Here is a 17,528-nt window from a genome sequence, read left to right on the forward strand (position 1 = left end):
TTGGTTGGTTTTAAAGATGATAACTGTTGCAACCTACCTAATTTAGAGTGGACCACATGTTAATGAGTGAGCCCTGTATCTGTTCTGATTGATAAGACACATAGACATTTATACGCTAAGTTGTTAAAATGACACAAAGCAGTTATCATGCATTAGTTTTTCATTTCACCTTCACTCAGATTGGCTTTATCTTCAGCTTGTGTTCAGTAAAAATAAACCCGTCATGTCCACAATATTTAAATCTTTTTAAACCATCTGTTCTTCTCTGACAGAGACAGTAAGTCTATTGCAAATGTGTTATATATTATGGTACTTTCCCTGTTGTTCCTCCAATCTTTTCTTGTGCCTTCTAAAATTATTTCTCCCTTCTCATATCCTTCTAAAAATCCTTGTGCATAGAAAATATCACTGGTACACAAAAATAATAATTTTACATTTCTAGATACTTAAAGACTAGTGAAATTGAAAGCATTAACAGCAAGCCACAGAATCTTCTTAAAGGAAAATTTATTGATTTTTTTTCTTACAGAAGTCTTTTGATAGGTCCTGGTTATTTTTCCTACAACTGGTCTAAGAACATGCAAAGAGATTATCAATCTCCAGTAAGTAAAGTACTTCGCTGACTGTTCACAACATGACATCATTGAAAAATGTAATTTCTGAATCATATTTCAAAGTTAGTTAACTTATAATAGACTCACATTTCCAAATTAGCTATCACCCATTATTGTGTCTAAACAGGTCACAAATTGCCTTACAACCAGCACATCTTGTCTTTTAATGACCATTCTAATAAACTTTTCAGCTCTTCTGACTGTCAGCATACTAATCCATTGAATAGGACTAAGTTTTATTCCATTGATGAAGTCTTCAGAGTTAAAATGTCATATATGAAATTCCAGAAATACCATCAGAACTAATAAGCCAATGATAACATTGACCTGATCAATAGGGTGGAATTATTTTGTTTACTGTGATTAAAGCCAATATCAAAGCCAACTCTAGACTTTTTTGGTCTACTAAATTTTTTAATTTCTTGGTGTTCACTTAATTTGATGTGTTGAAAACACATCTATCCCATAAAATAGCATTTAAGTAGTACAGTGCATTTAGAAGGAAAAAGTAGAACTTTGGTTTTGGGGTTAAAATTCTTTGTTCTGTTTATTATCATAGAAGCAATTATTGTAGACTGTGCAATCACCATATGATGGAATTTTATCTATAGGGATGATGTAGAGTTTTGTTATCTCACAATAATTGTACTAGTCTTTTGCATCCCTGCTCAAGCTGTCCTTCCTATTAATTTCTATCCAAAAAGGTTGCTTCATCAGATGACTTCTGTCTCCAGATCTGATCATTTCACAGCTGCACTTGATTGATGTTCCTTTCCTATTCCAGGATTAAAACTTTCTAGAACTGTTTGCAAATAGTAGAGATGGGAAAGTAGTGGTAGAAGGGTTGAATTGACAGGTGGGCTAAAATATTTCTGTCGCTGCCTGGCGATCAGGATGCTTTGTGGTAACATGTATTCCTTTTTCATATCTCAAATTCATACATCAGTTCATCATTAGTACGTCCCTGTTTCCTAGTTGAAGCTGGATGAGTGGATGTAAATTTTGCTTCTCTTGTGTATCTTTCTGAACTGTAGATGTCACTCTAGGGCTGGCCAATTGTTGTGTGCTTTTTTCTTATCAAAGTAGATTATCAAGTGGAGGAGGAAAGTGCTGAAGATTTTACTTGTTTACACCTGAAATATTTATATATTTGTATGTTAATGTGAACATACAGGAATTGCAGTAAAACTCTTGCACTGAATTATGAGTTATGGAACCCAGAAAAAACATCAGTTTTTCAGTATATTATCTGACTGAATATCTTAAGTATTTTTCAGGAAATATAGTTCTGATGAATGCTAATTTTATTGCATTCAGGAGACTTCTAAAAGCCAGATAGATGGTTTAAAAATTTTATTTTGTTTTAATCCCTAACAAAAAGAATAATATTGACTCTATATGCATTTAGACAGGTACTTTATGACAACTATCATGTGAAGTGTCTAAAGTTGAAAGCCATCTGGTAATCTGTTAGGCTGGCTGGATGTCAGCCTTTGCATTCACTTATGCTCAGATTCAGTACTGTGTTTACACTAAATTTAAAAATTAGAGGTCCCAAGAAAGTCAATTGCATTTGATAAATTCAGAATCTTCTTGTGGACAAAACTGGGATCCAACCGACGTGGGGAGCCAGCAATGTACTGTTAGTAAATTAACATGGTAACAGTCTGATGAAAATACAGACAGAATTTTTATTAGTCCAGTTAAAATAACACTAACACATGACAAAGTATTACAGACAGGCAGGTCCTGACCCGAGTTGTTAGGGCAGTATAGAGCCTTGTGCTTCCCTCTAGTGGCAGCAGATTTTAATTTACGGAACTATAGATGAAATGTGCAAAAAGTCATCATGACGGCAATAGCTGGCGTTGTGCTCAGCACCTGGCTGCATCGTAATTTAGACAGTAACTTCTGTAGCAATCTGCTTCACTGCTTGAAGGAGGAACTGACTCCAGAGGGGATTTCAAAATCTTAAAGGACTGCTTCTCCGAACCGCTCCTGGAGAAGCACCTTTCTCAGCTCACTGCACAACAGGTCACGGCCCCGAGGGCACTGCCAGCCTTCCCTGTGCCTGCCCAGCCCCCCGGGCTCTCCTCACCCTGCCCACAGCTCAGGGCCCCACGACAGCTCCCTGGGGCTGTGAGCCCCCTCCCAGGTGACCCTGAAGCAGCAGGGCCAGACTCCAACTCCTGCCCTGACCAACCATGGGCTCTGCTGAGGCAAGACCACCTACTGGCTTAAGTCTTGGCCCACCCGCAGCCTGTCCCTGTCCCCAGGGAGGTGCCCGATGCAAGGGCTGGGACCTGGTGCCCCTGGCTGCCCTGCTCCTGCTTGGGGATGGGACAGGCCCTGGCTGCCGGGCCATGCCATCACCCACCTAGGAGAGGCCCCGGAGAGCTGCTGGACCCAAGAGGGATCAAAAAAGGGCGTATATTCTAAGGTCCAAGATGAGATGGGGCCTGAGTCATGGACAGTGGTGGAATGATGCCCTGGGACAGGCCAAACAAGAATAGAAGGTCTTGGTAGTGCCCTCAAGAGCCTGACTAAACTACCCTGGAAACGCCAGCTATTTAAATACGATGTTAAAACTTGGGTGTTGAGGATACTAATGCTGTTGCTTTCAGGTGTGACTATGCTGTGTCTTAAATTATTAAAATTGCCATCGATGAATTTTAGGATGCATTTGCTTTTATTTTATTCCTCTAAAATTTTGTCTAGGAGTGAGTAATGTTCAGCAGTATAAATCCCTGCAGAAGATCTGTGGTTTTATGGGTACAGTGTTCCCCACTCTACACTATTCACTTTCTCATTCCCATACCTAGAATTGCTTTCTGAAATCTGCCAAGAGCTTCAGGTGCACTGTTAAATGGATTTCAAGGCATTTGAGAAGATAAGAATTCATAACAAGTTTTGAACTCTAAAAAAGGTAAAACAAAATTTGAAACCTCTACTTAAACTGGAAGAAATGAGAGCTTTGACGGGCAGGTGACATGACCTTTTCTTAAATAAATTTTTGGACAAATGGGATCATGAAAGGATGCAAAATATTAGAAAAGCATTTTTTTTTTTAGAATTCTTTATACTAATACATTGGAATACTTATTGTAATCACCCTAGTGCTGGATTAATATGGTAGAATTGAAGTTTCTAACTTTTGTGTAGCCAAGCGGATGACTTTTCTAGAAAGAAAATATGCTTTTGGAAAATAACTGATATGAAATATACATATGTGGAAAATGAGTGAAGGTACTCTCCCATTTGAGTACACGTTTACGGACATTATTTATCTGAGACAATTAGCACTGATTTCTAATGAGGCAGATAAAATAGCGGCCTGAAGGAGACCTGCCATATTACTTTTCCTGGTCTAAGTGCCCTGAATATTACTTGTTCAATTGCCGTATGAATTCAACAACTTTCTCTTTTGCCTCTAAATCAGAAGACGTGGTAGATATGACTTCATTTCTTTAACAATACTTCTGAAAGAAAATCAGTGTATTTAATTATTTACTTCATATCATTTGCACAGTGGCATACTTTTTTTTTCCTCCCACACTGGTCATTCTCCTTATAGCCAGCATCAACTCATTTCTTCTCAGTGCCTCTGTCGAATATAATCAGATTTTTAAACAGTCATTTGAATCCTTAAAAAACTGGTTCTACAACTCCATATGCTGAATCATTGCCTTAATTTTTTTCCAGTACATCTTCAAAACTTCTGTACTTTTTGAAAGTGATTGCTTTCACATTCAGCTTTTTGAATAGGAAAACGGAGGGGAAAACTGCTGCAAACCAGAAAACTGTCTTTCTCAGAATAGTCTGCAAATAGAAACTCTTTATTCAACCCATATTTGCTCCTTCGTGGTCAGGACCCATAAGGAATTGTTGAGGGCCCTTGGTTTGACTGCCTGTGCTCCAGACCATCTGTGATCCAGCCCAGCTCTGGGACTTTGGGCCTGCTGCTGGAGAGGCCTGCTGCCATGAGAAACAGGTGCCTGGCTCAAATAAATCTTACTCTATTCTCAGATGATCATACTGTATACTTTCTCTGGATGTTCTAATTTTTCTGACCTTTGGCTTTTTTTAGACCAAGAAGACAAATCATAAAATGAACTCTATGGTTTTGTTTCAATGTGAAATCTTTTACTAGAATGTAAAGGTTTCATGAAAAAAAAAAAATTCTACTTAATTTTTTAAACTTTTAAAAGTCGTAGTCTGTGTTAAATTGCTTTTCAATGTAACTTTAAATATATCTCCATCAGAGACTTTTCCTGACAGTTTATCAAATCAATGTGTTAGGTAAAATATTTGCATATAAATTTTTTGCAATGTTGCAGCTTTTTACTGTGTCCAGTGAAATTCTGCATTAATATGATTCTTTCTGAGTGTAGGCATTTGTACATATACATATACATATTAACTACTCATTGTGGTGACTCTTGAACTGATATGACAATGTAAACCATGAGAAGTCTTTACATAATTTTATTAAGTTATGTGTAGAGACACCTTTTCTGAATAAAGAAATCAGAATGGCATTTAAAAGCAGTGATGTTCATGACATATATGCATCAGTCTTCCATATATTATCTACAAGTACAGTAAGATGCTTAGTTTCCCTTAAGGACAGAAACAAAATGTCTGAAAAATCTCAAAATAACACAGTTGTATTGAAAAAAAGGTTATAATACTTTGTCATATTCACACTAGAACTGTTGAATGTTTTAAGTACCTAATTGGCTGACAACATTTATTTCTTCAAGAACAATTTAAAAATAAGGACTATTTAGTTTTGTGGCCTAAAAAAGTTCTATAGTTTTTACATTAAGCATTGGGTGATCAAATATCAAACAGTGTTGTTCTACTATTGAATGATGATATTTAATTGTGGGGATGGAGGTTCCCACAGTTCTCTGGATTTAATTGCAAATTTTGATGTTTTTTTTTCTTCACCCCTTAAAACTTCAATTGAAATAAAAATAGGATTTTACAAAAGTGCAGAATCAAGCTTTGTTTAGGGCAGGATTGTCTTAGCTTAGTGATATCAGCTCCAAGAGGTATGTTTGCCTGCCCCCATAATATGGGTCTTGAATGTAACAAGCTTTATGACAGGACACTTATAGAGCAGAAAGTTTCCTATCATGGGGTCATCATGAATATCAAGAAATACTCAAATGAAACAGAAGTTGTTTATCAGGTTGGAGGGGTTTTTTTGAGAACTTTGGAAAACTTGACTAGGCTTTTCTATTACAAGAGTCATGTAAGTATCATGAAAGGTAACCCTTTGTCATAAACTAAACTACAACTTTTGAAGCAAACGGTACTAAGGATACTAGATAGTAACATTATTTGGTGTAAAGATTTGATGCAAGCTTTTTCCCTTGGATTGACATTTAAGTCACTTAAGCAGTGCTGTGTTGTTTATTTTTAGACAAAGTTGAAGATTTATTACTGTGAGAAAACAAATGAAGGAGTAGCATGCACAAAAGTCAATAATTTAGGAGATACGGTGTTAAGACCACAGCAAGTAGAATTAACCTGTGACATTGTAGCTGCAGTAAACAAACTGCAGCAATCAATAATGACATTAATCAGCTTCAGATAAGTAAACAAACAGATTTGTGTCAGATTTCAGGTCAAAACCCGGTCAAAGGATTCCTCATCCAGCGGATGAACAAATGTGTTGGTGTTCAATCAAATCCAGACTGAGCAATTGATGAGATTAATCCATGTGCACTTAAAAGATGGGTAGAGAGTTCTTCAGCATGGAAACATGCACCTCATATCTAAGTTGACTTTACTAGAAGTACAGGACTAAGTATGGATGTTGTGCTCTGAACTGGTAAGGTCCATGGTTATGGAAGCCTCTGTGGTTTCAAAGGAGAAAAAAGTATAGTGTGTCAGCCATGTTTCTCCCTTCCCTCTTCTCCATTCATTTCATGGTACATAGGAACAGAAAGAGTGAAGAGAAAGCCCAGGACATTGGTTATGAATGTGACTGTGCATATGTAAAGATCAATGGGGAAGATAAGGTAACTCTCACTTAATAACTTTGAAATGGTATTCTGTAGTACTTGAAACTATAGTTGCCCTGCCAGCCTGTTGAAACCACCACAGATATTCCAAGATGCACTTTTCAATAAGCATATTTTTGTTTCCTGCCCCCCTTCATTCTACTCCTGTAGTATTAGTGAGAATGTAACTGGAGAATACTACTGCAAGCAACTGAAAATTGCTATCGGCCTTTCAGCTTTGTATTTGTACTGTGAAATAAGTCAAGCTTTCTTTAGATGCCACATAATTAATACCAGTGGGTTGTCTTTTCATACTGGCATTTCTTTACTTCTCCTACCTAAAGATTAGAAAGTGTTTCTGCTTTTATCTCTGCTATTCTGGAAAAGTCACAATCCAAAAGCAGAGATTTAATTGACAAATATACAGTAATGCTATTTCAATATTATCAGTGAGTCTTATATAATTTTCAGTCTGGGAAGAAAAGTACAGATAGGAGTTTTAGCTTTGTCTTTGCTTCTCACTGTCTTGCTCTATTTTTAATTTGCAATAAATTAAAATAATTTTCCCCAAGTTGAGTCTGTTTTGCTCATGACAGTAAGAGTGTCAAACACACGTGTCAAAGCAAGAATATAAGAACAGGGTAAGCATGTGTGATACATACCAGAGTATGCATCCTTGTGTTTAGTAGCCCTCAATGAACAAATCCTTGGAGGAAAAATCAAATTACTTTTTCAATCCTTACAAGCATTTGTTGTCTTCAGTCCCCTTTGGCTGTTTTCCAGATTACTTATCCATCATCTGAAGACTTTTGTTTGTAACTGCCATCCATTAGTTTCATCTGATATCACCTAATTCTTTTTGCTGTAAGAGACAGTGACAAATGGATTTCTACTTTTTTTCACTGTCCCTCATGACCATGAAGACCTCTTTCATATCTCCTTTAGTCATCTGTTCCTCCATTTCCACTGTTCAGTGCACAGAAACCATTTCAAGTCCCTCTTGTAATCCTTTCTCTGTACATCTTCAGAAATTCCTTTGAATCCTTTTTCAGATGGAGGGGTTCAGTACCCATAACTGCACACTGTAACCAGGATACTACTGAACCATGGATTCATAGTGTGCCACAAATCCCCTTTTTTTCCTTTTTCTTTCTCAAGTTTCTAGCTTTAAATTGCTTATATTTGATAGCTTTTGAGTAGTGAGTAAACATTTTATATCTATCTATTATAGTTCCAGGTTTTCATCTGAGCTGTCAGTCATATGTAACATTTTCCAATGTACAGCATTTTACATTTGTTTACAATTAATTTTATCTGTAAGTATTAGAACTTCTGAAATTCTTCTCTTGGTCTTGATTTAGTAGCTTAGCATCAATAACAAAACTTGTCACTTTATTATTCACCCCTTTTGGCATTATATTACACCGTATGGGTTTCCTCAGAGATCCTTCTGATGAGATGCTACTGTTATCTCCCTCCACTGGAAAAATGTCATGTCCCATTTTTTCAATGTTTTGATTAATTATTCATCCATTCTGCACCATGACACTGCCTACATAGGTCTTTATGGCATAAAAGTACTGTGAGCAAGTAAATTTTCACAGTCTGCAGAATGGAGTAAGTCGTGTTACAACTCTTGTCTAAGCTGGGCTAAGAAGTTGTGCTCTCCAAAACCTAACAGAGTTTCTGTTTTAAAGAACAGAAATCTGTTTTGACATCATGCTATTCAGCTGATGCACTGACTGTGGTCTATTAACTAGTTGAAGTGCCCCATGTTTTCAGATGTGTAGGAAAATATTTTCTGTAGCACTATAAGTAAGATCTGTTAATCCATTGTTTCTGAAAAAACAGAAAGAATTAACATTTTTTTTTCTTTATTCTAAGATTTAAACTGTTAATCTGGCTGTTTCTAGAAGGAAGGGTGTATTAAAATGAAGAATTTTCTAGACTGTGTATGTAGTTGTGTAGCAGTAAAGTTAACAGGAAAATAGAACAGGAAGAAGATAACAGTCTTTCTCAACAGTAGCTAATGTATGTGACAGGAGGCTAATGTTTCAGTCAATTTTTGGCATGAGATCATTTTTAAATAGATTACCAAGCATAGTTACTGAGGGACAGTAATGTCTCAGTTGCCATGCAACTATGTACATTGCAGGAGAAAAGAACAGATGTTCGTCCTCTTATGCAAAAAATATAGTTAATGAAGAACATGTTTCATGAGAAAAATGTTGAAACATGTAATTACTAATGAAGGCATAAATAACTATACCATGGCCTTTTTGTGTCACTTGTATTTAAGTTAAAATCTTAAACAAAACATAACACAGTTATGTGTTACAATACGTAATTGTGCAGTACAATATGTGTTACAATACCTAAAAGGTTATCCAGTTCATGAAACAGAAAAGCAACAAAAATATAAACTTTCTGTTCAGAAAGTGTACTGCTATGTTGTTGACATTTGATATTATGAGATATTACACAAGTTGAAGTTTGCTATGGACCTGTAAGAATATGAAATTAGTGAGTTGAATCTGGCCGGTCAACGCCTTGTGTTCATCCAGAAAAAAATTGTCAGACTAAAAAAGTCTGTAAAACAATGTATCACTGTGCCATTGCCAGCAGTTGTCATGTGTGATGGTATCTTTTTTGTACTTCAATATGAACTTAATTTTGTGGGCCCCAAAAAACTGAAGATATTTAATATTTGATTTTTAGTAGGAATATGCTATGCTAGAATGTAATTTCCTAATTTTAGGTCCAGGAAAGTTTACCAGGATCAATCTCTTCAAGTGAGTTAATACCTTAACAGACGCCATTTTGCAATGCAAAGGTGTGGCAGATGAGTTTCTTTTGCTAGTTTTGGAATCACATGCAATATACTTTAGGTATACTGCAATATATTCAAAAAATAAAAATCTGTGCAAAGGATGAGCATTCCACAGATAGACTTTGTTGTGAAGCAGAGAGAAGATGAATTCAGGATTGGTTTTTTTTCTTTGTCTTTTTTAAAAAGATATCAACCTTTTAACACCACATTCAAAGCCTACTATTCATCTCACCTAAAATTTTGACAACTATTCTAAAATTTAATAACGAGTTATTGAAATGCCTAAATCGTCCTTTAGGTGAGAAGAAATGGCAACTTCAGACAGAGAATTTTTCTACTTATCCTGAACATCAAATGTCTCTGAGAAATAGTTTTCTTGGCTGTAAAAGGGCTTTTTACATAGCTAGTTTCAAATGGATTCCTAAACTTCAGATAGTTGGAACAGGTAAAATCTATTTTGAGCTTTGCTATTTTCACAGCTCTAACTGTTGTTTATGTAGATATGTGTTAGAAACCATGTGGGATAGTTCAAAATTTTGTTTGAAGATAGATAAATAAAAGCACAGTTCACATGTCCAGGGAACAGAATATGACTCTCACTTGAGAATTGCTTATATTTCATCCAACTGCCTCTTTGGAAAAAATGTACTATTTCTTTTGTTGCAGAAAAAAATTACAAAGAAATATGAAGATATGAATGTTTATGATCTGAAAGATTTCCTTAGGGTCTGTCTATGGTTAAAATACATATGTCTTAAAGCACTTTTTTTTACTTGCCATTCTTTCTGTGAGATTTATGTGAATCTTTTGTCGTGCGTGCTTCACTGGTTGCACCTTTAGCAGAGCCACGTGTCAGTAGGGAGGAATGTATAAGTAAAAAAAGTGTTCTTGCATGTTTTTCATACATGAAAGTTGAATATGGCTGGAAAAGTTGGTCATTTCTTGGACCCTTGGTAACTAGTCTTTTTTTTCTTTAATGGTATATCTGAGATTTTTCTTCCACAGTTTAGATAAATAAATAGTGTAGCCTTACCAAAGTATTATTAACAAAATTAGCTTCACAGTATATCTTTCAAATATGTTTGGGGTTCTTGTTTGTTTAGAAAGACAGTTTTAATGTCTTCCTTTTTTTAAGGAAGTGATGTGACATTTTTGTACAACAATTTTAATATTAGTCATTATTCTTAGAGATTATATGAAAGAATGAAATGTCAGTGTTTTTATTTAAATAGTTAATAATTTGGAAAGTATAAATCTCACAGACATTTATGGTCTAGAACTGGTTTAGAATCTGATTGTTAAATCTTCAGTCTGTACCTTTATTTTCCAGGTTGATTGCCTTTCATATACCACACATATTTTTGCCAGTACACTTAATTTTTAATCCTCGAACTTTATTTTCCTTCCAGAGGAAAATATTTAAGGGGTGTTAAAAGTTAATTGAACTAGTGGATTTTTAGGATATAAGATTTATGAAAACATTGAATTTTTTTCCCTACGTTTTCTTGTGTCTTGTTGGCTTTTTTTATATCTCAGGGATACCATCACTATCTTTGACTTCTAGCCAGTGAAAGTCCCTTACAGTTTCTGAGCATCCATTGAAAAAGTCAGAATATATCTGGATATGCTTAATTACTTTATATAAACACAAGTCTTTAATTAAGTTAAAAGCTAAAATAAAAGCAGTTTTAAAAACATCTGATTTTCTTTTCTGTTAAAAAATAAAGATTATGTTTAAAGCAGAAAGCAGGTTATGCTTAAAGCAGTATTTTTTTCTTTGTTAACTGTAGTTTAACATGAATATTTATTCATGTTAACAAAGAGATGTAAGAAGGTCCCTACAACGGAATTGCAGATAATAGAACATAATTATATGTTTATGTAGTCAATTATAATGTTGCTTCTATCAAGCTGCACAGAACGGGAAAAAAAAGACTTGTTATATGCCATACCTGATGAACATGACTGTCTCACTGTATTTGTTAGAGAGAAATGCAACTGTACTGAGTAACTTTGCTTGTGTAAAAATTGTGTTGAAAAAACAGAATAAGGTATTGTAACAATAAACTCCAAGGGAAAAAGAAAATCTTTCTCCTCTAAGTAGTAATCTGGAAATTTTCCACAATGATTGGATGTCTTGGTGAAAGATTTAATTGGCTTGGCTTTTATTTCTTTCACAGAATAGAGCTGAAATTGTAGCATGGCTTTGCATAATGTTTTAATGTATGTCAAATATGCTACAGAAATCATGCTTATATTTTTGTATGACATTCAGTATCAGGTTTTGTCATTGCTGAAGGAAGGGCAGTTTTCTAGGAGTATACTAGAATAAGTATATGATAGCTCTGGAAGAGCAGTCAATCTGAAGTATCTTCCGAGTTCTGTTTTGTAATCACAAGACCACCCGGATGCCCCTATCAAAGGCTGACAGGTATCCTTGATTCAGAAAGTTTCATATTTTTTATTCTGTCTATATCTTGAAACTAATTTGTTATGTGTGTGAAAATATAAGTGTGAGAGAATCAAGGAATGTAAATATTTAGTATTTAATTTAAGAGGAAACAGCTGCAGGGTCGATTACTTTCAGAGAAATGCCATCAGAAATGACTAAATATTTTTGAAATAAATCATCAAAAGTAATACATTAGTATTCATGTTGTTTCTGAACAAGTAAACATTAGCCCGCAGTGACTGAAGTAAACAAGTTGCATTACCCAACTAATTTTTGTAACAATATTAAAATTTTGTCATTAAAATCATGTCTCATGTTTATTCCTGGTGACACAACTTAGTCTATTCATGCATCATACATAATTAATTTGAAATTGAAAAATATTTTTATACATAAATTGTATAAAGAAATTCTTAATAATACTGCAGAACTTTTCATGTTCTATTAGACATAGTAAAATATTAATACTCTGCTAGATAGAGTTATAATCATGACTTTATTAAATAAATATGATATCTTATTAGAAATTGCTTTCATTTACCCTTGGGGTTGCAGTTTCTTATTTGTCTTTTATAATAAGAAGGCATGGCATAACAGATCATCTAAGAACTCTGTGTTGTTGCAGAACTGCCAAATAAAAAGTAATTTAAGGTACCAGCAGTAAAAGAATAAGGATTTATCACCTTATTCCAACACTGTGATACTTTACAGCAGTATAACATGTAACATTTCCTTTCCACTTAAGAATATACCAATTAGTATACCCTTAATCCAGAGAAAACAAACTTAAAACTCTGACAGATTTCTAATGTTAATTTTCTTAGTAAAAAATGTTAGAGGGACAGTTGTCTTGTGCTTCCCATTTAACACTTTTCTTATGTTTTGGAATTTGAGAATTTGTGGTTGACATACTAAAGAAAGAATTAAACAGAAGAATCTGAGACTGACTTAATTAACATTTTTCTATTACAAAGTGATTTCCCATGGTCAGATGGGGTAGAAGAAGGTTGATATCCATTCTCATAGTTTTCTGCATGACAGAAGTCAAGCTACATTTGTAGATAAGTCAAAATGATGACCCATTGAATGTCAATATCAGCCTCATAACAGAACTTCCAGCAAAGATTTCATACAACTTTTCTGTGGTTCAGCTATACTTGCCACTGTCAGTAACCTTTAATTATTCTTTATCTTACAGAACCATGTAGAAGTTTTACTTCAATGCCAAGCCTCCCTCTGCCAACACATAGGAATCAATAACACTTGCCTCACAAAGTAAACTTTCAGAGGAAAGGAAAAGGTAGAAAAAATGAAAAATCAGTGACCCTGAAGTCATATTATTACATCCTGGAATAGTACATTTTGCTGCTACATAAAAAACTATTTTTAATCTTTTAATCCATGAAAAACAATAGCTATTAAAACACCTATAAATTAATTAAAGACTAGTTAGACTATTAAAGGCTAGTTAGGCTGTCAGAATTCCTTTGAATTACAATTTACAAGAAGTGTGTGTCAGGTATGGTTTGGCATCTGATTTGCCCATAGTGTACCAGAAGGTAAAGCTTATGTTCAGGATGTGTAACTTTGAGACAAGTAATTTTTAATTTTCTAGTGCAAATGGAAAAAAATATCTTCTATTAAAATGGATTTTTCAGTCTTGTACTGTTCAGTGCAGTATTTGTGTCATGAAATGCATTCTTGGTTAAAATATGAAATAGGAAAATCATGTTTCTGAGGAAAGAAATGTCTTACTCATGGTATACTACATTTCTCTTTTCCACATGACTCTGCGTTTGTAAACTGAATTTATGAACTTGCATCAATGTAGGCTGAATTCTCTGATATTTACAGTACCCTAAAAATTCCACTTCAGCAATTGAGTCATGAATCTTTCACATTTTGTATAAGTTAGTCATCAGTGTCTCAATTTCTTGATTGATGGTTCAATATTCTATTATATGTTATATTAAGCTTATAAATGGGATCTTAGATCACTGTGTACAGATCATAATATAAGTTCTTCAATTTTGATTACAGCAGGCAGAAAATGCTACATAAATCATTTCAAACCCTGTAAATCAAATTATATTTTCCCTTTTGAACTGTAAACAAAAATCCATCACCATAAAAACCTCAAGTCTTTTAGTTACTCTGGTGTAAACTGGACTATGTCCAATAACTATAGACTTTACACATAGCAGCATCAGCTTATAAATTTAGCACATCCTAGTTTTTAGAGGAAAGCAAAAAAATATATATATTTATACAGAGAAAGCAATACTTGGGAGAAAAAAAATGTAGTTTCTTTGGGGTCGGACAGAGACGGTCTCAAATGTGGGACCTTGACTTGTTTTTTTGTGTTTGGGGTAGGGGTCCACACCGACTATTTTCAATCATCTTCTTGTCATTCTTGTCGTTGTATGTGGTTTCCAGGAAAATTTGATGTATTACTTTCCCCAAGACTAAGGTTAGGACAAGTATACATATTTACCCAGATTCTTCTTGATTTTCTTGAAGATGAGCATAATTCATTCTTCCCAATCCTGAGGAAACTTTCCTTTTGAACAAGACTTCACAATGGTATCACCCAGCGCTTCTAACCACCTTGGGTACAAACCAGTGGATCTCATGGGCTTGTAGGTGTTCAGTTTGTTTACGTGCTCCCTATTTCATTCTTCTGCTGTGAGTTGTGTTTCTCCTATGCCACACTGACTTGAGGCTGAGGCCTGGGAGCCTGAGGAGAGGTTTATCACTAAAGACAAAGAGGAAGAACCTAGAAAGAACCTGTTCTATTTCTGTGGCCTTAGTCATAAAGTTATCTATCTGTAGGAACATATTTTTACAGTCTGTCTTTGACTTGGCAAAGTGATGATAGAGGTTCTTCTTATCAATCACTTCCACTGCCAAATTCAACTACAGTTAAGCTCTACCTTTCGTTATTCCTTCTCTTCATGCTTGGGTGATGTTTCTATATTCTTGGAAGAACCATCTTAGTTTGGGTACAGTTTTCATAAGAACTTTCCATTTGCAAAAAACCCCAATATATTTTATAATTACTTTAATAACTCTTCTATTACAAAATGTTGCAAACTGATGATATTATTATTGATTATTCTTGATGCAATGAATCAAAACCAAGGATCTCCTAACTGAGTCATCTAATCTTGGAGACTTTGCATGTATAATGAGACCTGTGCTTTGTTGATAAAAGATAGATGTGTAAAATCTATCATAAACATTTTGTTCACATGTGTTTCCCTTCATCATGTCACAAAGATTGTACAGTTTCAAGTGGATTTAAGCAACATACATAATTAACAAAATACATGAACTGAATAGACAGTATGCAAGTAAGATTTAAAAACTGGTTACCAGTAAAGTTCAAGTGTATAAATAGAGATTGTATGTTTAGAATACCAGTATTTGGCTCGTTTCAGTAAATCTTGCACAGAGCAATGATTGCACTCTTGTTTCTGTCAGTGGGCCTGATTCTACATTCACTAGTGTCATTTAATACCCTACTTTGTATGTAGCCTCTTGTGAAATTAAATCTGTGTAATTATTCAGTGTAAGTAAAGGTAATGAATTTGAGCCCAGTGGGATAGTCTCAAGAGACAACCTATAATTTGTTGACGTATTGACACTGTTATTGTTTGCTTACTTCCATCTGTTTCTCAGTTCAACAAAAACTCTCTTTATGAAGCTTTTACATGTTTCACTCTGCTAAATTCATGAAAATCAGATTCAAAACATGGCTGAATCAAGCAATAGGAATGAGAGCAAATGATAAAAGAAGAATGAAGGCAGTGTTTCCACTACAGGCATTGATGGTTAATAAATATCTACGGTATTTTCAACAATAACCACAGAACTTGTGCTCATGATTTTAGATTCTCTATAGACTCAAAATGGAATCCGTTTTTTGCTGCTACTCATATTTCTGGATGTGCTGGTTTTGCCTGGGGTACAGTTAATTTCCTTCATAGTAGGTAGTATGGGGCCATGTTTTGTATTTGTGCTGGAAATAGCATTGATAACACAAGATGTTTTCTTTATTGATGAGCAGTGATTACACAGCATCAAGGCCTTTTCTGCTCCTCATAATGCCATGACAGTAAGGAGGCTGAGGGTGCGCAAGCTGTTGGGAGGGATCACAGCCAGGACAGCTGACCTAAACTGACCAAACATACCATGCAACATCATACTCTGCATATAAATCCCAGGGAATAAAAAGGAAGAGGAGGATGTTTGGAGTGATGGCATTTGTCTTCCCAAATCACTGTTATGTGTGATGGAGCCCTGCTTTCCTAGGGGTGACTGAACACCTGCCTGACCATGAAAGTGAATTTTTTGTTTTACTTTGCATGTGTGCATGGCTTTTGCTTTACCTATTAGTCTGGTTTTGTCTCAGCCCATGAATTTTTTTATTTTTCTGATTTTCTCACCCATCCCATCAGGAAAGGTGAGTGATTGGCTGTGTGGTGTTTAGTTACCAGCTGGGATTAAACCACAATACTGGTACTGTTCTCAACTAGTTATCATATAATGAAGTTTGAAACTGTCAGACAAGTTTATACTGGGTGTTCATAAGGATACCTTAAAACCATGTATTGCAAGAATGAAACCCACTTCGCCTCTATTCTTTTAAAATACTACAGATAATTTAATGAAGGGTCAGAAAAGATACATTGTTCAACAGGAATACTTTAAAATTAAGTGGAAGAAATTCACACATTTTAGGTCATGAAATACCAAACTGAAGTAAATTAGACCCAGTCTGTAATTCTCTAAACAGAACACACTCACTTCTGCAGTTTGATACGCAAAGCCAGCAGAATGAAATAAACTGCAAGTTCAGAAAAGGAAGACAATGTACATATTCATAACACATAAAGTTAACGTGTATTATCAAGAACTGTAATACATGCTTTATTTCAACTGTTGAAGCCTGCAGGAGGATATCTGATCTTGAAAAATACAGTTGATGGTGGGAAGAATTGCAGTGCAGATTGTCACACTTGTTGCTTTTGTCTCAACCATTTTGATACTAGCCATGATTCTGAATTCCCCATATAGCATATAATCCTTCTGTATAATTGCTTATCCTTTTGCAGGCTCATAACTTGTTTGGGTGTTAGGTGGGAGCAAGGGGGAAGAGATGGTAGAGGAGGAAGGAAACTGGTACTGATGGTATTCTTATCATTATCTGTATGCAACCTTTCCTGTACCATTGATAGTGCTCTACAGTTCAGCAAACCTACTCATTAAGATTGCATCTAAAAACTGTATTGTGAAAACAGACCGAGGTCTGTGTATTGGTAATAGAGAAACCGCATATTTAGTAAGACAATAATTATATAACTCACCAAGGTTGGTTGACAAGTATAATTTAATATAAATTTTTACATATACTTTATAGTTATATTCTGAACTTTAAAAAACTATTTATTTAATATGGACTGTAGCCCTTTTGTTTATAAAAATGCATATAAATTATTCATGAAACATAAATGAAATACCTTTAAATAGTGCTTACTCTGCTTTTGTAATTTTTTGTATCAGTGAAATTTTTTTCAACTCTATAAACATTATAAGAAATAGCAGAAGAGTATAAG

The 17,528-nt window shown here is 34.8% G+C and overlaps 2 long non-coding RNA genes across 2 annotated transcripts in view; one reads left to right on the top strand and one right to left on the bottom strand.

The window, feature by feature from the left end:
- The first annotated feature begins 506 nt into the window (after positions 1 to 506).
- Positions 507 to 17,528, top strand: part of LOC108494644 — a 29,031-nt gene continuing 12,009 nt past the window's right edge. The window contains exon 1 of the long non-coding RNA XR_001873933.1: positions 507 to 602. This is a non-coding gene — a long non-coding RNA (uncharacterized LOC108494644). The remainder of the gene's footprint in view (positions 603 to 17,528) is intronic.
- Positions 5,133 to 16,748, bottom strand: LOC108494643. The gene is made up of 3 exons (XR_001873932.1): positions 16,716 to 16,748; positions 7,291 to 7,490; positions 5,133 to 6,481 (listed from the first exon to the last, which is right to left on the bottom strand). It is a non-coding gene; the product is annotated as an uncharacterized LOC108494643 (long non-coding RNA).

This window comes from Lepidothrix coronata, unplaced genomic scaffold (assembly GCF_001604755.1).
Source record: "Lepidothrix coronata isolate B3197 unplaced genomic scaffold, Lepidothrix_coronata-1.0 Scaffold26, whole genome shotgun sequence".
Classification (NCBI taxonomy): domain Eukaryota; kingdom Metazoa; phylum Chordata; class Aves; order Passeriformes; family Pipridae; genus Lepidothrix; species Lepidothrix coronata.